This window comes from Bufo bufo, chromosome 5 (genome assembly GCF_905171765.1).
Source record: "Bufo bufo chromosome 5, aBufBuf1.1, whole genome shotgun sequence".
Lineage (NCBI taxonomy): Eukaryota > Metazoa > Chordata > Amphibia > Anura > Bufonidae > Bufo > Bufo bufo.
Genome location: NC_053393.1, coordinates 268,427,036 through 268,448,141, shown reverse-complemented (window position 1 = coordinate 268,448,141; position 21,106 = coordinate 268,427,036).

Below are 21,106 nucleotides of genomic sequence, written 5' to 3'. Positions count from 1 at the left end.
ATCTTGCTTATACTTAAGTATTTTCATTTTCTTAACTCCCAGAGAACCCCTTTAACTTTTTAGTAATTTTTAGGGCTCATGCACACGACCATTGCCCGATTTGTAGATCGGCAAAACACGGATATTGGCCGTGTAGATTCTGCATTTTGTGGAACGGAAGAGCTGGCCCGTAATAGAACAGTCCTATCCTTGTCCGTAATGTGGACAATAATAGGACATATTTTAATTTTTGGTGGAACAACCATGCACACATACAGACATGGAATACTCACGGAGTCATTTAGGTTTTTCCACAAAAAAAAGGGCATGAGCCCTTATTCACAAGTGAATTTCACCCTTTCCATTGCAACCAGTGACATTTATGTGAAATCTGCAGCATTTTAGCAACAAAAATGCACAATTTGGTGTGCTTCGTTCGACAATTAAAAAAAATGAAAAAAAGAAAAAAAAAATTTTAATTTTTTTTTTTAAAAACTGGTGAAAACCTGGAATTGGAAGACAATTTTCATGATTTTTTAGAGAACAGCCTAATGGTTGAATTCACTGTATACACATATCTATGGTCCATTAGGAGATCTGAGCGATGTAGGAGTATATTTTTTGCCCCTACAGAGGTATAGGAGGTTAAAGGTCAAAGGGGCTATAAACGTTCATGGCTCTAGTCTCTCAGGAGGCACTTGGAATCAGATGTCTGCTGGATGTGCCACTATCATTGCTTATTGAACACCATTCTAGAGGGGTTATCTTTCCATAGAAGTGTACCGATTGCACCAAAGTTAAGTGACTTTCTAATTTCTGTATGCTTGCTTGATTATTCTGTATTCATATTTGGTATCTTTACCTGAGCACATTATATATATTTATTTGAGGTTTTGATTGTCTTTGTATGATCTCGTAAAGTCACTTTGTATTTATTGAATTACTGGTGTGGTTTGCATCCTTGTTTCTCACTATCCTTTGAACTCATCATAAACATTGGTGCACAGTGGGGAAATAGGGATAAGTACTGACATACATATTACTGATCTGAAGTCAGCAGCAGGTGATCTATACTGTACATATATTATTTTACTTTACAGACTAAGGCTACTTTCACACTGGCGTTTTGGCTTTCCGTTTGCGAGATCTGTTCAGGGCTCTCACAAGCGGTCCAAAACGGATCAGTTTTGACCTAATGCATTCTGAATGGAAAAGGATCCGCTCAGAATGCATCAGTTTGCCTCCGTTCCATCTCCATTTTGCTTTGGAGTCGGACACCAAAACACTGCTTGCAGCGTTTTGTTGTCCTTCTGACGAAGCTGAGCCAAACGGATCCTTTCTGACACACAATGTAAGTCAATGGGGACGGATCCGTTTTCTATGACACAATCTGGCACAATAGAAAATGGATCCGTCCTCCACTGACTTTAAATGGTGTTCAAGACAGATCCGTCTTGGCTATGTTAAAGATAATACAAACAGATCCGTTCTGAACGGATGCAGACGGTTGTATTATCTAAACGGATCGATCTGTGCAGATCCATGACGGATCCGCACCAAACGTGAGTGTGAAAATAGCCTTATGTGTACAGTATCTCACTCCAGGTATGAATGTCCCTAATTTGTAACAAACCTGGTTTCTTATGAACTTTGCAATATTTTTGCAAGCATACGAATCTAACCTTTTCAGGTTTCCTTTGGATGAATCCAGTAAAATGGTGCGCAGTGCCATTTTACTGCACATGTGGGTGGGCATTAGCACTAGGGAGGAAAAAGAAGGATGCTCACATGATCCTAAGAGGAATTAAGGGGGGTGGCTTGCCCTGACTGGCTCTCAAGCAGACATCCTGGAGGAGCCAATCAGTGCTGCAGCAGGCAGGAAGGTGTCCTTGCAGAATGAGTGGAACGTCATTCTATGTTGGGCTGTGAATGAGGTTCTTGCAGTGTCTGACAGAAAAATCATAGAGATCATAGGGACAGTCAAAAGTCACAATCAAGCTTCTATTCTACTGCCAGGGACATTGAAGGGAAAGGAAAGAATTAGAAAGAAAATGAATTATCTAGAATAGGGAAAGCTGTCAGCCAGTGAGTGAGATGTGATCAGCTGAGGCTGGGTGTGCCCCCTAGTACAACTGCAGCTACAGAACCTCATAATCAGTTACCTGCAAGAACATTTCTTTCTTTTGTTACCCCTATTTTAACAGAATTTGTTTTTGGGGGGAGTGGGGTGGGAGGGTGGAATAAGCTCAAAACTGTACAGCACATGTTTTACCATCCTGAGGATAGATGTAGCATGTGAAATCTCAGTGAAAACACCTGAAATACTAGTCTGAATTATTTTTTTTGTTTAACTTTAGAAAAATAGCATATGTGTACACATATACGCAGGGTAGCGGACGATAACATCTGTGAGTGATAATATACCATATTAGGCAAAAATCTGTGTTTCATCTCCATACAGTTCAGATAAAATTTTGTTTAAGTTTTGAAAACCAGCATATACGCGTCTTACAATCTGCAGGGTAGCAAAGGATAACATCTGTGAGTGGTAAATTGACATATTAAGTAAAATTCGTGTTGTTTAATCTCTACACAGTTCCAATTTAATTTTTTGGGGTTCAAGTTTTGAAAACCATCATATACAATATACAGCATCTTACAATATGCAGGGTGGCAGAGGGTAATATCTGTGAACGATAACGTGTCATACTAGGCTGAAATCTGTGTGTGTGCATCTCTAAACAGTTCAGACTTAATTTTTTGGTTGACGTTTATAAAACTAGCATATACGAGTCTTACAATATGCAGGGTAGCAGGCCCAAATTACATAGCAGGCCCAAATTACGTATGTGGGTGCATCTGCACACAGTTTAAATTTTATATATTTTGGGGGGTTGACATTTCGGAACACACTGCAGCATATACGTGTCTTACAATACGCAGGGTAGCAGAGGAGGAAAATATTTTTAATGGACATAGCAGGCCAAAATCCATCTGCATGCAGCTGAAATGTAATAATTTTTTTTTTTTGGGGGGGGTTTGATGTTTGGGAACACAGCAAATACGTGTCTTACAATATGCAGGATAGCAGACAGATTACATCTAATGCTTGTTGGTGCATCTCCAGATAAAAAGATTTTTTCTGAATCTGCATATTTTAACACACAAAAGACATTAGGCCCAAATCTGTTAGTGCAGTTGAAATAGCCTGAGGCTAATAGGTTCCCGTTTTTTGGTCTAGTTTAAAACGTAGCATTTCTTTCATTTTTTTTTAAAAAGAAGTATATACGGGTTAAAAATTTAATGCGGCTGGGCTCTGCGGCACTGGGATAATGTGATTACTTGTGAGTCCAATACTTTGTCAGCAGTCACTTTCCTCTATATTCTCTCTCTATCAATCTCTGGGGATAAGATGTTTTCTCATTTCTCAGCTTTCTGACTATTGTCTTTTGTATACTGAGATCTTAACTCTCTATCCCTATATACTGTGATTCTAAGAGCGTTGTTGTCTAGTATTGTTTGCCTGTCCCTTCATTCACTAGTTTTCGCCTAGGAGTGGATTCACCTTGCCGCTTGTGTCAGTGTACTAGGTGCCTGCAGTGCACCAAGACACGGTCACTAAGTCACAGCCACACTTTGCCTAAAACCTAAATTGCAGCTCCCCCGACATGTTTCACCACTGCTGTGACGTCTTCAGGGGAAATGGAGCTACTATCAACACGAGCGCCATTTGAATCGATGTTTATAACTCCTGTAGGCGGGTCTTTTCTCTTCTATTCTCCAATAAGCATGCGGTGCTCGTGTGACAGCAAGGCAATCTGGCCAATAACTTTCAGTCTTAGTGATTAGTCGATCATGAGTGTCACCAATGCCTCTGAAGGGGATATGCACCTGCGTGAGAACTTTTACCTCCGTATCAGCGTCTTCCGAACATCTGCGCATGTCCTGTAGGCCAAGTCTCTCCGTCTGCGCTTTCCGTCTCTAAAAAAATCCTAAATAGAGGCGCATGCGCTAGAACTTAGAAAAAGTTAATCTGTAGGAAGAATCCCACAGCGCATGCCCTCCGACTCAGTCTCCAAATCACAAAAAAATGCCAAGTGGAGGCGCATGCGCTAGAACTCAGAAGAAGTTCATCCGTAGGGAGATACCACAGCGCATGCCCTTCGACTCTGTCTCCAAATCGGATAAGAAGACAAGGGCGCATGCGCGAAAACTCAGAAAGTATTCCGAAAGGTTTTCCACAGCACGGATTTTCTGACTTCATCTACTATTCAGAGGTATCAGTAATTGCTACAGCGCATGTCCTCTGACTTAGTCTATTAATCGATGTTGTCTTTTTTAGTGCGCGTGTTTTAGGTCTTAGTTTATGACATAGAGGCAGAATGGGTGCACATGCGCTAGAACCTAGGAGAAAATTCCTTTGATGGAATTCCTACAGCGCATATCTACTAACTCAGTCTGCTATTCGATGTTATCTTTCTTGATATATATCAAGAAAGATAACATCGAATAGCAGACTGGGTTAGTAGATATGTGCTGTAGGAATTCCATCAAAGGAATTTTCTCCTAGGTTCTAGCGCATAAGCACCCATTCTGCCTCTATGTCATAAACTAAGACCTAAAACACGCGCACTAAAAAAGACAACATCGATTAATAGACTAAGTCAGAGGACATGCGCAGTAGCAATTACTGATACCTCTGAATAGTAGATGAAGTCAGAAAATCCGTGCTGTGGGAAACCTTTCGGAATACTTTCTGAGTTTTCGGTCATGCGCCCTTGTCTTCTTATCCAATTTGGAGACAGAGTCGGAGGGCATGCGCTGTGGTATCTCCCTACGGATGAACTTCTTCTGAGTTCTAGCGCATGTGCAATGAGCAGGACCGTGGTACGGTTAGGCGGACGCCAAAATTATGCAGTGGGTCCAGATATGGATATAGAAGTGTATTGTTTTTGTTCGTGAGGCCAATTGCAGCGTGTGCAGGGTACAGTCTCAGGGCCCTTTAAGGTGTTACAACTCACGTACCAGGTTAGAAATGCCAGAGTGGTATAATGTCTCTGTATAGTAGTGGGTATAGTGTCAACGGTGTCTCCTACCTTGGTACGGCTGGACTCCTGGATCCTGGCTCACTTGCAATAAATGAGTGTGTTGCTAGTAGGAGTAATTGAGGAACTTGGTAGCAATGAATGAGATCCAGACTTGGAATATAATTCAACTTGTCTTTACTGGAGGCAGCATTAATCCACATGAGATACAGCAATAGTCTTGGGTCCCAGCAGGTATTGGCAATGTATGGCAGGGATCACTCTATCTTCTGCTTCTATCATGTGCCTGGAGCTCTCTTGCAGGATTAGTCTTATGTTTATGGCTCTGTAATATGTGGCAGGAATCTATATCTTCTGCTCTGTCTATCTTCTGCTGTGTATGGGACTGACTAGCTGAGGAGTAATTTGGCTTCTCCTGGTCTCTGGACGGTACTCACAGTTAGCTCACAGGGTATTGTTCTTCCTGGAGTTCCGGAGGTGGCAGCTTGCTTGTCACCAGCTGAGGCTGAAGGGCTCAGACTGGGAATGAAGATCTTTGGTCTCAGCTGAGACACGATCCTGGGTTGGGATCCCTAGAACTGGGAGCTCCTACCAGCACAGCCTTTCCCTAGGCGGGGTGGCTGGCACACTAACATTAACTTCCTTCCCTCCCCATGAGGCAGGACATGGGCGAGCCCACTCTGCTCAAATAGAGGGGAGCTAAACTGGAATGTACTATTCCAGTCTAGATATGCTAAACTCACATTATCCCTGTGCCGCAGAGCCCAGCCGCATTTCATTTTTAACCACCTATCTCTTTTTTCTTCCCGTATATACTTCTTTTTAAAAAAAAATTAATAAACGCTACGTTTTAAACTAGACCAAAAACGGGAACCTATTAGCTTCAGGCTATTTGAACTGCAATAATTAATTCCCGGGTCCAAAGGGTCCCTGAAGTGCAAATCTGTTAGTGGCACAGATACTTCATTATTTCTAAAGTCAACTGTCAGTAGCAGTGTCTTCAGTGTGTTTGTGGAAAGAAAAGGACCTCTGTATTACACCTCTTTAACCCTTTCAGGCCTGGAGTTTTTATTATATTTTATAGCGTTTTTGTTTTGCACTCCCTGCATTCCCAGAGCCATAACTTTTCTATTTGTCTGTTTACAGCCATATGAGGGCTTGTTTTTTGCGAGACAAGTTGTACTTTCCAATGCCACAGTTTAATATTGCATATGATGTAGTGGGAAGTGGAAAAATTCCAAATGGGGTGAAATTGCAAAAAAAAAAAAAGAAGCAATTCCACTACAGTTTTACGGGTTTTTTATTTACCACGTCCAATGTGTGATAAAACTGACCAATTACTTTTATTATACAGATCAGTATGAATCCGGCGATACCTTATATGTATAGTTGTTCTTGCTTTTTGATGGTGATAAAAAAATTAAAAAGTGGGAAAAAATCTGTTTAATTTCTTTGTCGCCATATTTTGACCCCTATAACTTTTTTGTAATTATGTGCACAGAGCTCATTTTTTGCGGGGCGATCTGAACTTTTTATTGATATTATTCTGGGGTGTGTATGGCTTTTTGATCAATAGTTATTACATTTTTTGTAGAAAATGAAACGACCAAAAACTTCGAATCGGCCATTTGGATACTTTTTTCCATTTTGCTGTTTCCCGTATGGGGAATATATTTTTATACTATTGGCGTTTTCGCACATTGCGACACGTATGATATGTTTTTTATTTTTATTTTTTTAGTTCTTTTATTTTTATTTTGGGAAAAAGGGGGTGATTAAAATTTTTATGTTTTTTTTTTTTTTTACACTTTTTTATTGCTCCCATAAGGAACTATAACAATCAATCATCTGATTGCCATTATCATAGCACTTGCATTGGAATCTATATTGATTTCACTACTTTCCTATGGAGCCCTATTACAGGCAAGGGCTCCATCAGAAATACTATGCAGCAGCCTCCTGTCATTCAAGACAGGGGCTGCTGCATACATGCTCTGGCTCCTCCGATAGCCACACGGGGGACCCGGAGCACAAAGGTTTTCAGCACGATCAGATGTCCGCAATCGGCATTACTGCCGGTTACGGACATTAAAGGCGGGTGGCTGCTATAAGAAGCAGACGGCCAACCACGCCTATGGCGCCCGCAGTGGGCAGGCGCCATCTTTAAACACACGCCCGATGACGTACATGTACGTCATCGGGCATAAAGGGGTTAAGTTCCAGAAACCAGATTTGAAGACCGTTCCGTACTTCCATACTTCCAAAATTTCAGGAATAAGAAAAGGTTCCAAACAGAGCCAGAATGTGGGTAGTAACAGCACCAGCTATCCAGCCAAAAGTAGCAGTGGTAGTATTAGCTGCTGTAGTAGGCCGCAGTTGTCCCTGATGGCTTCGGAAAGTTGCAACATTATCGTTGAAGAGAAAGAGGATGAGATTGTGGATTGGATGACTCAGTCCTACTCTCTGCCGCAGGAGGATAGTGTGGGGGTGACTTCTGAGTCTGAAACCATGCCGTGAAGCCAAGGGTCATAGTGTTCTCTTGCTCCTCCTTCTTGCAGCCCCAGAGAAGGCTTTCAGTGGAGTCCTCTCTTTCTTCACTGCCCCTTCTTAGTGAGGTGCCTTTCTTTTTGCTAAGAAGTGGCAAGTAAATCCCACTACGCTCTACGGCAGTCATTAGAGTCTCCCTGTTGACGACTTGTGTTAGAGCACTCACTATGTGGACTGCCCTGAGGAGGAGATTCAGGAGGAGGTTGGGGACCCCATTCATAGCAGTGTTGATGGTGGTGGTAATAGTGGCACCAGTAACCATGACATTGGTGGTGGGGCAGCGACTGTGTCAGTCGGGGCAAATGCAGAGCAGGGGAGGGGGCCCAAGGAGTCCATCATGATTTCTCGCAGTTTGATAAAAACAGCATGGAGGGTGAGGACTCTGATGATGATTGTGTGCTAGACAGGACCTGGGAACTGGATCAGGGTTCTGAGGAGGAGGCAACATGTAGAGGAGGGTGGTGGCAGCAGCGGCAATAAAGAGGAGAGGCAAAGTACCTCCCAAAAGACGGTCAGGGTCAGGTATGCTTCAGGATCTGATGATGCCACGGACACTGTGGGTGGGCTAGGCCAAAACATGCCAGATCAAAGCCAAGCTTGGCTTCCGGTAGCTCTGTGCGAGGAACTCCCGTATGGCATTTTTTTCCCACAAGCCGGGCACAGAAAACCACAGCCAACTGCAACATCTGCAGGATTAAAATAAGCCCAACAGGCATTCCAACACAATCATAGGTACCAGAGGAGTATTGTAGCACATGAGGCAGCATCACTGGGTAATTTGGGAAAATACAAGTGCCCAGCATTCCCAATTACAACAACTCTTTCCTCCTTTTCCTGGTCCTCTTTGTGGCAGCCAACCCGCATTCCCCAAGCAAAATAATGGGGGTCATTTATCAAACTGGTGTAAAGTAGAACTGGCTTAGTTGCCCATAGTAACCAATCAGATTCCTTCTTTAATTTTCCAAAGGAGCTGTCCAAAATGAAAGGTAGAATCTGATTGGTTGCTATGGGCAACTAAGCCAGTTCTACTTTACACCAGTTTGATTAATGATCCCCAATGTCCTTGTCTTCATCATAACCTTCTTCTCCTGCTAAGACTCCTCCTTGTCCTCGGCTCCATTCTGAGACATCTATAACGGAATGTTTGGCCATGAAAAAACTTTTCTCCACCAGCAGTTAGCTTGTCTACATGCTGAACCCCCGCTGCCATACCATTGTAGTAGTGCCTTGTACTGTCATGCAGCGGAGAATGTGGGATGCTCCTTGTGATTCTCGCTGTGTGGCAAGCTGCACTCCATGCCCACCGTGGACACCTAGAGCAGGTGTTACAGGGAGGGACAGTACATGATATGTCTTTCACAGCCCACTGGGTCAATGTTTTTTTGCGGGAGTGGAGAGGCAGCACCCCAGCAACATGGCCAGAACAAGTCCTTCTAACCCACCAACCCTCTTACACACAAATTCTTTAGGGCGGCTCCAACAGTAGTCACCTCCGCACACAGAAACTCAGCCTATCTCTAGCAATAGCATGGGATCAGTTGCCATAAACACATCAAGGCAGCACACCAGCAACATGTGCAATGCACGACAGTTGCCAGGGGTCCCTTAAAGTAAATGTTTTTCGTGATGCCAGTTGCAGTGAAGCAACCTTTTAGTGATGTAGTAGATGGTACCCAGGTGTAGGAATGCCAGAGTGGTGTAGGGTGGCCTAAATGTCCCTTAATGTTGGTGCACATGTCACGGTGCTCCTATCTGGATACGCTGGACCCCAGGCAGTGTCATTTGAAGCAGAGCAAATAGGGTGAATAATTGAGGAATTTGAAGAAATAAATTGGGTCCAGACCTTGTGATGAATTTGAATAACAGCTTTACTTGAATAAACGTTTCTCCAACAGTTTCTGGCTTTGTCTTGGTTCCCAGCAGGGGTTAGCATTAACTCTGGCAGGCACACAAACTTAACTCTGCTACATCTGTTGCTCTCTGGCTCTGCTGTGACAAGCTTACGGTATAACTTTGCTTCTTTCTTAATGCTGCAACTTCTCTCTGTAGTCTGTCTCTAGATTAATACCAGGGAATTACTATCACCTGGCTTCAGAGGCTTCAGGCTTTGGTCTCTGTGTCCAGCAGAGCTGAAGGTGCTCTAGCCGGCTTAGGCAGGACACGTCCAGCAGGGACGTGGACCTGCTTATTTCCCCAAGCAGGGGGTACTCTCCACTGACCTCTAACTAACTAAACTCCTCCTTAGAGGGAGAGAAGAGAATGGAAAGAAGGTTCCATCCTCTGAAAATGTAGCTCTGCCATGCTTGCTGCCACCTTCTGGTGAACCAGGTACATTACATGAACATTAACAGTTACATAGGGATAGCAATGCACATTGTATGGGACCTGCAATAAATGCATAAGATGACACTGTGTTAGCCCATAGGAGACAGTAGCGGGGTGCAGAGTGGTAATGGGACTCTGGGTCATTACATTCCCCATTACTTGAGAACCAAACCGACCTTGGCTTGTGCAAGGATGTGCTCTAAGGGTACCCAAGGAAGGTTACAGTGCTGCATGAGACTATTTTTCTATTACTAACTGATATAGCAACAGCTACCATTAGGTCTCTGCCCGTATAAGTAGGGTGTCTATTTACAGTTTTCCCTCTCAGTATAAACCAGAGAACCAAAGAGTGCATCAAACACTCATTCCTGGCTTCCTTTTGAGTATCGTGGCCACTAATGCCAAAGAAAGCATGGGGGTGTCTTCACGCTGTAATCCCACCACAATGCAATGAAAGCCTGCAAGCTTCATCCTGTACTCCCTTCCAGCACCAAGGTCTAATGATGCTTTATGCTTTGTCGCCTTGATGTCTGAACTGGTAGCTTTTCACACATTTTTCCTACGACAGTACACAGTACCAGGGGCGTAACTAGAAGTGACTGGGCCCCACAGCAAATTTTTGTATGGGGCCCCCTCCCCCCCAAGAAAACTACTGATCGTTACACAAAAACAAGCCCTCACATAGACCGAAATATAGAAAAGAAATTTTTAAACCAAATAAAAACTATACAAGTTTTGTATCGTATTGAGCCGCAGAATAATCGTTAATTTCTAACGATAATTTGTTTTCCCTTAGTCCTAACAGCAGCACAGTTGGGTTAACTGCCCCTGTGGACTGGTAGGACCGGCGGAATTTTTAATGAGCCCAAGAACCAATAAACGATCTTCAGCTCCCTGAAAGGGAGGAGATCACCCCCCAGCCCACTGTGTTTTTAACAAGCATAATGTATTTAGGGTGGGATATTTGTGTGCTGCTGTTAGGACTAAGGGAAAACAAATTATCGTTAGAAATTAACGATTCCCTTACGTCCTACCAGCAGCACAGATGGGGAGATAGCAAGAAGAATCCCCTAGGGAGGGTCCTCATGCCTGGCAGAACTAAGAACTGTCTGCCCAAAAGCCGAAAACTCTGCCATCCTAGCATCTATCCTATAATGGGAGATGAAGGTTGACTCAGAGCTCCAGGGGGCCGCCTTACAGATCAACTCTAAGGGAAGAAGTCTTCTCTCCGCAACAGAGGTGGAGACAGCCCTAGTAGAATGGGCTCTCACAAACTCCGGAGGATCTAGGGATTGGGAGACGAAAGCCTCCCTAATGGCCTCCTTGATCCAGCGACTAATGGTAGCTTTAGACGCTTTACGGTCTTTAGACTTACCGGCAAACAGGATAAGGAGATTCTCATCTATCCTGAATTCTCTGGATCTATCCACATAGACCTGGAGGCACCTTGAAATATCCAGCGGGTCTCTTGCTGGAGTATCAGAGGAGGAGGCTGAAAACAAAACTGGTAAAGAGATTACCTGGTTGATATTTTGGAAGGTAGGCACCTTAGGCCTGAAGTAGGGTAAAAACTTCAGGAGTACTCTGTCCTGTAGGAAGATAATGTAAGGGTGAATTGCAGAAAAAGCCTGCAATTCAGAGATCCTTTTGGCTGAAGCTACAGCCAGAAGAAAAACCATCTTTAAAGTCAGAAATCTGAATTCCACCTCCTCCAATGGCTCGAAGGGGGGGGAGATGCTAGCCCCCTGAGCACTACTGAAAGATCCCACTGGGGAATAGGTTTCAGTATAGTAGGCTTTAGTCTTTCAGCTCCCTTCAGGAAGCGTTTGATGAGTGGGTCCCGAGAATGTGGCCTGTTGAGACAGGCCGAGATGGCACAAATCTGTACCTTCAAGGTAGCTGGAGAAAGACATTTATCTAATCCATCTTGAAGGAATTGTAGTATCGCAGGAAGGGGCGGATCTGCAGACGCCACCTGATTGGAATCACACCATGACATGAAGATTCTCATGATCCTGGAGTAGGCCTTCTTTGTAGACTCTGCTCTGGAATGCGACAAAGTTCTCAGGACCGACTCGGAAAGCCCTTCTATGTTGGGAAGGGACTGATCAACCTCCAGGCTGTCAGGTTGAACCTGTGCAGATCTGGGCAGAGGTGAGTGTCCCCAGGGTCTGCTCCGGGGGGAGTCTCCAGTATTGTCCCCGACTCATCTGAATGAGCTGGGTAAACCAGGATCTCCTGGGCCAGAACGGTATGATGGCTATTACCGAGGCCTGATCCTGACGGATTTTCATCAATACCCTCGGTATCATGGAAAACGGAGGGAAGATGTAAGCCAGCCTGAACCTCCACGGTATCGACAGAGCATCTATCACCAGGGGGTTGTCTTCCCTGTACAGGGAACAGAACCTCAGCACCTTGGCGTTGAACCTGGTTGCCATGAGATCCACCTCTGGCATACCCCATCTGTGAACTAACTGCCTGAAGATCTCCGGATGCAGAGACCACTCCATGGTCGGTAATCCTCGACTTAAGCGGTCCGCTATCATATTGAGGGAGCCTCGAATATGAGTGCCAGATAGATGGGAAAGGTTCGTCTCTGCCCACCGAAGAATTACCCCGATCTCTGACAGAAGGGGCAATGATCTTGTGCCTCCCTGCTTGTTTATATAGAGAACCGCAGTCATATTGTCTGACTGGACTTTCACTGCTTTGCCCCGGTTCTGAGGGGTGAAGTGAAGGAGGGCTAGCCAGATAGCTCGCATCTCGCGAAGATTGGAAGAGAGACGCCGCTCCAGAGGAGACCAAGATCCCTGTACTGGGGATCCGTCCAGGTGAGCGCCCCAGCCTACAAGGGACGCGTCTGTAGTCAATATGACCCAAGCTGGTTGGGTCATAGACTTCCCTGCTGGTAGCTGAAACCACCATCTGAGGGAATTCCGGGTTTGACCGGACAGGGAGCACAGGGAATCTAGCCCCGCAGGGCTGCCGTTCCATAAGTGTAAGACTTCCGACTGAAGAGGACGGAGGTGCCATAACGCCCAAGGGACTGCGTCCGCAGCCGCTGACATGAGCCCCAGCATCTTCATGAGAGTCCGAATAGAGACTCGACGAGGGACAAAAAGGACTCTTGCGAGGTCCTGAATCCGCGCTCTCCTTTCTAGAGTCAACCGGAGGGACATCTCCACAGAGTCGACCACGAATCCTAAATAATGGATTGAAGTCGATGGGCTCACATTCGACTTCTGCCAGTTGATAATCCAGCCCAAGCGGAGGAGAAAGGAGATTGCGATCTGAAGATGGTGGGTAAGGATCGGAACTGAAGAGGCTATGAAAAGCCAATCGTCCAGATAAGGAATAATGGTCAGTCCTTGAAGTCTCAAAGCTGCCACCACCGACACCACCACCTTGGTGAAGATAAGGGGGGCAGAAGAGATTCCGAAGGGAAGCGCGGCGAACTGAAAGTGCCTGCGAACCCCTAAAATCTGGACCGCGATCCTGAGGAACTTCCGGGAAGCGGAATGGATTGGGATGTGAAGGTACGCATCCTTGAGGTCCAGAGTAGCCATGACGTCTCCATTGTTGAGGATATGGCTGACTGACCTTATGGTTTCCATCCGAAACCTGGTTTTCCTTATAAATCGATTGAGGAATCTCAAGTCGATGATCATCCGGAGATCTCCCGTCTTCTTGGGAACCAGGAACACTGGAGAATAAATCCCTAGGCCTCTCTCCCCTGCCGGCACCACCTCTAGGGCTCCCTTGGAGATATAGTCCTGAATATAAGACTCTAGGATCTTTTGTTTGGCAGGCCCGAAGTTTCGCGTGGCGATGAATCTCTCCGGAGGGGGGGAGATGAGATCTACCCGGTAACCGGCAGAAATTATATCCTGAACCCAGGGGTCTGCAATCTGCTGGGCCCAAAAGTTTTTGAAGTGGGAGAGACGGCCCCCCACGGGAATTTGGAGGAGGGGTACGGGAAAATCTAGAGGAGATACTGCAGGGGCAGCAGGGCTTATCCAAGAGCCTCGGGGAGGCCCATAGTCAGGAGGGTTTCGCCTCCCTGGTGGGTTTGCGGGGGCGTCTCGAGAATTTACGAGACGGCCCCCCCCCAATCTCTGCGCCTAGCCTGCTGCCTTGAACGGCCTCCGTCTTTTTTATCCTGCCTGGGGCGACCCCGAAAGGGCTGCTGGGGGAGACTCTTCCCTTTCTTGTCGGAGAGTCCCTCCATGATTCTGTCCAATTCGGACCCGAACAGCCTATCCGGCTCGAAGGGGAGCCCACAAAGATTGAATTTGGACGCGTTGTCCGCGATCCATGGCTTCAGCCAAAGTGGTCTGCGGGCAGCTGAAACTAGAGCCATTGTTTTGGCGGCCAGTTTTAGCTGAATCTGGGTGGAATCGACCAAAAAAAACAGCCAGATTGGCTGATTTAAAGGCTGCCAAGATGTCGTCTCTGGAAACGCTCTGGTCCACGTCCGTCTGGATCTGGTTGAGTTTGGAGCGTAGAAAGGAGGCTACTTCAGTGGCCGCAATTGATGTTGATGCGGAGGCAGCAGCCGCCGCGTAACCCCTTCTGAGGGTGCACTCTGCCCTCCGGTCTAGAGGGTCCTGCAGACTAGACCCATCGTCTGCAGGGACCAGAGTGCACCTGGACAACTTGGCTATTGCCATGTCCACCTTGGGAACGGAACCCCACGATTCCACCAAGGGTTTAGCCATCGGATACATGAGCTTAAACTTCCTGGTAAGGACTGGGCCTTTCTCAGGCTTTCTCCACTCTGTACGCATCACAGAGAGGAGGGTCTCATCCGCTCTAAAGACACGCTGTGTCCGTCCGGCGGGATCAGAGGACTCCCCCATGTCAACATCTTGGTCCCCCGACCTGATGGACTTCAGCAACTTCCGCGTTTTCTCTGGGGGAAAAAAGCAAGAAGTTAATTCTTCTTCCTCAGAAGAAGACCCCACCGAGCAGGGAGTAGGTCTCTCGACCGGTGCAGCCACTTCCATGGGAGTCTGAGAGGATCCTGGTAGCCTTTCATTAAGCAGGCGCACCACTCCCTTAATGGAATCATCCATGTAGGTCTTTGTCCACTGAAACATCTCTTGCATCGTGGGTTCCGTGGATGCTTGTGTGCGGCAACTCTCACACCTTGAGTAAGGGCAGTTGTCGTCTAAAGGTGTGTTACAATCGTAACAGGCCAAATGCTTCCTTTTGGCCCCGGACTTCCGCAGATCAGAATCCTTAGGGGAAGCCATAACTGTAAGAAAAGAACAAACAGGTCATAACACCTACAAACACCAAGTGGAGGTGAAAACGAGACCATATGGGCGCCCACCAGCACTGAAGAAAATAGAGCTGTGAAGAAAACCCAAGCCAAGACAATATATTACTAGAATATATATCAAGCACAGGGAACTCTGGAGCTAGCTTGTGAAAGCGGTGCAACCAGAGCACTGAATGACAGGCTCTGGGCGCCTAAAAAGAGGAAGCCCCGCCCCCCGGGTGGGGCCTCAATCGGAACCAGCCCAGAGAGAAATAGAGCCTATACCAGGCTCAGATTGACCCTATATGTCTCCCCAGGCTATCCTGAACCAGGATGTTTATAAGGAGAGCAGAATCGAGCGTTGAGATTTATTTTAAAACCCCACCGCATTCGGATACAAAAAAACCGGAAGTGACGTAGCACACCTGGTGCGCGTCACTTCCGGAAGATGGCGGCGCCGCACACCTGCGGCAAGGAGAGGACGGGACACCATAGAGACGCCGAAATCAAGGCGGAAGAAGAGAGGGGGGACTACCCCTCCCCCGACGGTACCCTGTATTTTGAAAAAAAATAGCCGCAATAACGCCTAAAATAAAGGCAACAAAGGGGCAATTTCCTAGATTTAGGGGGAAAAAAGAGCCCCTCAAGCACTCTTCAGCTCCCTGAAGGGGAGCGATACGCCAGTCCACCTGTCCAGGGAGCTGAAGATCGTTTATTGGTTCATGGGCTCATTAAAAATTCCGCCGGTCCTACCAGTCCACAGGGGCAGTTAACCCATCTGTGCTGCTGGTAGGACGTAAGGGAAAGACGTCATTTTTAGTGAACGCTGTGATGTCAAAACCTCAAAAACCTTGGCGGAATTGTGTGTGTTTTTTGTTTTATTATTTTTTTAACCCACAAAGAATTTATTTTTTTCCTGCTTTCTGATACAAGACATGGTAAATTAAGTGGCGACATTTAAAAAATGCATCTTGTCCCACACAAAAAAACCTTCATATGACTATGTGAATGGAAAAATAAAAAGGTTATGGCTAATGTAAAAATAAAAATGGGCCCGGTCTTTAAGGGGTAAAAGGTATCAAACTACAATGTTTTATATTGCTTGCTCTTTTTGAGAGCATCATGGTTTTTGCACATTTTACATACACAGCTCTGCTACACACACAGCTCTGAGTGGCACATTATACACTCACCTAAAGAAATATTAGGAACACCTGTTCTATTTCTCATTAATGCAATTATCTAGTCAACCAATCACATGGCAGTTGCTTCAATGCATGTAGGGGTGTGGTCCTGGTCAAGACAATCTCCTGAACTCCAAACTGAATGTCAGAATGGGAAAGAAAGGTGATTTAAGCAATTTTGAGCGTGGCATGGTTGATGGTGCCAGACGGGCCGGTCTGAGTATTTCCCAATCTGCTCAGTTACTGGGATTTTCACGCACAACCATTTCTAGGGTTTACAAAGAATGGTGTGAAAAGGGAAAAACATCCAGTATGCGGCAGTCCTGTGGGCAAAAATGCCTTGTGGATGCTAGAGGTCAGAGGAGAATGGGCCGACTGATTCAAGCTGATATAAGAGCAACGTTGACTGAAATAACCACTCGTTACAACTGAGGTATGCAGCAAAGCATTTGTGAAGCCACAACACGCACAACCTTGAGGCGGATGGTCTACAACAGCAGAAGACCCCACCAGGTACCACTCATCTCCACTACAAATAGGAAAAAGAGGCTACAATTTGCACGAGCTCACCAAAATTGGACTGTTGAAGACTGGAAAAATGTTGTCTGGTCTGATGAGTCTCGATTTCTGTTGAGACATTCAAATGGTAGAGTCCGAATTTGGCGTAAACAGAATGAGAACATGTATCCATCCTCTGATGGCTACTTCCAGCAGGATAATGCACCATGTCATAAAGCTCGAATCATTTCAAATTGGTTTCTTGAACATGACAATGAGTTCGCTGTACTAAAATGGCCCCCACAGTCACCAGATCTCAACCCAATAGAGCATCTTTGGGATGTGGTGGAACGGGAGCTTCGTGCCCTGGATGTGCATCCCTCAAATCTCCATCAACTGCAAGATGCTATCCTATCAATATGGGCCAACATTTCTAAAGAATGCTATCAGCACCTTGTTGAATCAATGCCACGTAGAATTAAGTCAGTTCTGAAGGCAAAAGGGGGTCCAACACCGTATTAGTATGGTGTTCCTAATAATTCTTTAGGTGAGTGTATATCACTGTGTTGCACATTTTACATACACAGCTCTGCTACACACACAGCTCTGAGTGGCACATTATATATCACTGTTACACATTTTACATACACAGCTCTGCGTTGCACATTATATATCACTGTGTTACACATTTTACATACACAGCTCTACTACACACACAGCTCTGAGTGGCACATTATATATCACTGTGTTACACATTTTACATACACAGCTCTGCTACACACACAGCTCTGAGTGGCACATTATATATCACTGTGTTACACATTTTACATACACAGCTCTGCTACACACACAGCTCTGAGTGGCACATTATATATCACTGTGTTGCACATTTTACATACACAGCTCTGCGTGGCACATTATATATCACTGTGTTACACATTTTACATACACAGCTCTACTAAACACACAGCTCTGAGTGGCACATTATATATCACTGTGTTACACATTTTACATACACAGCTCTGCTACACACACAGCTCTGAGTGGCACATTATATATCACTGTGTTACACATTTTACACACACAGCTCTGAGTGGCACATTATATATCACTGTGTTGCACATTTTACATACACAGCTCTGCTACACACACAGCTCTGAGTGGCACATTATATATCACTGTGTTGCACATTTTACATACACAGCTCTGCTGTGCACATTATACATCCCTGTGTCGCATACAGCTCTGCTACATACACCACACACACTACTGTGCTGGATTCACACTATACACCTATCCAGGGCCGGTAGCGAATCTACATTTGGGCAAATTTAACATTTCTGCCCCTCATGATTAGTCTATTTCTTGCCCCCCCCCATGTGCCAATATCATAGTGCCATCCTCTCCCCCTGCCCCCTAATGTGCCAGTATCAAGTGCCCCTCTCCTCCCCCCCTCCATGTGCCAGTATCATAGTGCCATCCTCTCCTCCTGCCCCCTAATGTGCCAGTATCAAGTGCCCCTCTCCTCCCCCCCTCCATGTGCCAGTATCATAGTGCCATCCTCTCCCCCTGCCCCCTAATGTGCCAGTATCAAGTGCCTCTCTCCTCCCCCCTCCATGTGCCAGTATCATGGCGCCAATAGCCCCCCCCCTCCCCCGTGGCAGTAAAGTAACAGTCCGGTATTTAAAAAAATAAAATAAATTCTACTTCCCTCCATGTCAGCGATGCGATGCAGGTCTCTTCCTCTTCCTCTTCCTGTGTTCCCAGCAGCCTCTAGTGTTGAAGATTTGGTGCTCGTGTTCCTATTTAGCCTGTCTTTCAGAAAAGTTTAAGATGGGATTCAAACCCATGACCTTCTGTAACAGAGGCAAAGCACCTAACCACACAGCTATGACAGCTGTACAGCTAGTTACTTAAAAAAAATATATATATAAAACTTATACTGTAGATAACTTTGATACCTAGTGTACAACCATACACATGACAGTTGCCCCAACACACCCAGCTATGCTACATCCATACTCAGTGTGCTGGGGCAGCTGTCATGTGTATGTACACTAGGTATCAAAGTTACCTACAGTAGAAGTCTTTTTTTTTTATTTTTATTTTTTTAAAGTAACTGGTAATACAGCTGTCATAGATGTGTGGGTAAATGCCTTGCCTCTGATGTGAAAGGTCGAGAGTTTGAATCCCAAGAGAAACTTTTCTGAAAGACAGCCTAAATGAGATTTAAATACAAGGATCTCGTAGCTCAGAGCGTGTGCCTCAGCCTGTCAGTGTCACTACCAGAGCTTTGGGACGTTCTCACAGCTCTGTTTCTCCACCCCTGTGATGATGTCACTACTAGAGCTGGGAGGAGTTCTCACTACTCTGTTTACTTTTGGTTTCTTTCACCACAGCTGTCCTTCATGTGTTTGATTTTCCTCTCTTTATATCACCCCTCCTCCTATGATAGGATGTGGATTATAGTTCTCACTTCAGTTGTAGCTCTGGCTTTGGTTTCTTCACTTGTGGCTATCAGTCCACTGGACCTGTGTTCTGCTGCAGCTAGCACTCTGGATATTGCCAGCCTGTCCTTGGAGTCGTCTTCTCTGCGGCTGCAACACCGTCAGCTAAGTGTGCAGACATTGTTGTATTCCTGTTTATTTTCTGACAGGATCTGAGGTGGCCACGGTTCCCTCCATATACTGAGTAGGGCACTGGTGGCCGTGCCCCTTCCACTATTGTAGGGGTTACAGTGGTCATTAGTCTTAGGCACGTGGGCATGCCTCTTTCCGCCATTTGGATCCGGGCATGTGCTTTAGCAGAATAGGGAGAGCGTTGAGGGTCGGACAGGGGTCACCCGTTATCCTCCCTAGTTCTGGGTCCAGTCAGTAGCTTTGTACTGTGTATTACTATTGTTGCCCACATACAGCCGTGACATTATAATCCACCAAAACCGTCCTTTTTTGACATGGATCCGCTTTCTGGCCTGGTTGACCGCATGCAGGGTCTTTCTTTGGAAGTAGCGGATCTCCGTCAATCTATGACTCAGCTTCAAGCATTGGGCCCTGCTCCGGCTCATGGAGTCTGTTGCGAGCCAAAGGTCTCACTTCCGGAGACGTTCTCCGGGGGCAGTGAGAATTTTGTTCGTTTCAGAGAGGCATGCAAACTCCATTTTTGCTTGTGTCCTCACTCTTCTGGTAATCAAGAGCAGAGGGTGAGGATTGTCATCTCCCTGCTCAGGGGTAATGCTCAGACTTGGGCTTTTTCGCTGCCATCAGGGGATCCCTCCCTTCGATCCGTGGAGGGATTTTTTGTGGCCCTGGGGCAGATTTATGATGACCCGGATCGTGTTGCTCTGGCCGAATCTAACCTACGTGTTTTATGCCAGAACAAACGGTCTGCGGAGCTTTATTGTTCTGAATTTCGGAGATGGGCAGCTGATTCGGGTTGGAATGATGCTGCACTCCGGAGTCAGTTCTGTCATGGTCTCTCGGAGAGATTAAAAGATGCGTTTGCTTTCCATGAGAGACCAACGTCCTTAGAGTCTGCCATGTCATTGGCGGTACGCCTTGACAGGCGTCTAAGAGAAAGAAACGAGACCTCTCTGTCCAGCCATTGTCAGTCTAGGGGAAGTGGTGCGGACTCATTCAGTGTGCAGGGGCCTCATCCTGTCTCGCTCCCCTCTGAGGAGGAGCCCATGCAGCTAGCTCGACTTGCCCCTGATAAAAGAGGATTTAGTCCTCAGAGTATGGTCTGTTTTTGTTGTGGGGGCATAGGTCATTTGGCAAATGTTTGTCCATCTAGGAGATTCTTGAACCGTACTAAGAGCGATAATAAGAGAAAAATCTCAAAAGATAAATCATCAAGTTCTGCTTCATCTGCTACTTTGGGCAAAGTTGATGTAGGATTTGATGCTTTTCCTCTGACCTGCAGTTCCCGTTTTCTCCTGTCTGCCAGGGTGGCGCTAGAGAGCAAAGTCATTTCTTGTGAGATTTTTGTCGATAGTGGAGCGGCCGTCAATCTTATTGACACTCAATTTGTAGCCATGCATGGTTTTCAGGTTTGCACATTAGATAAAGATATACCTGTTTTTGCTATTGACTCTGCTCCACTCTCACAGAGATCTCTGAAAGGCATTGTTCACAATATCCGGCTAGCTGTAGGTGACACTCATGTGGAGGATATATCTTGTTTTGTCCTTAACGGATTGCCGTCTCCTCTAGTTTTGGGGTTACCCTGGCTCACTAGACATAACCCCACTATTGATTGGCAAGGAA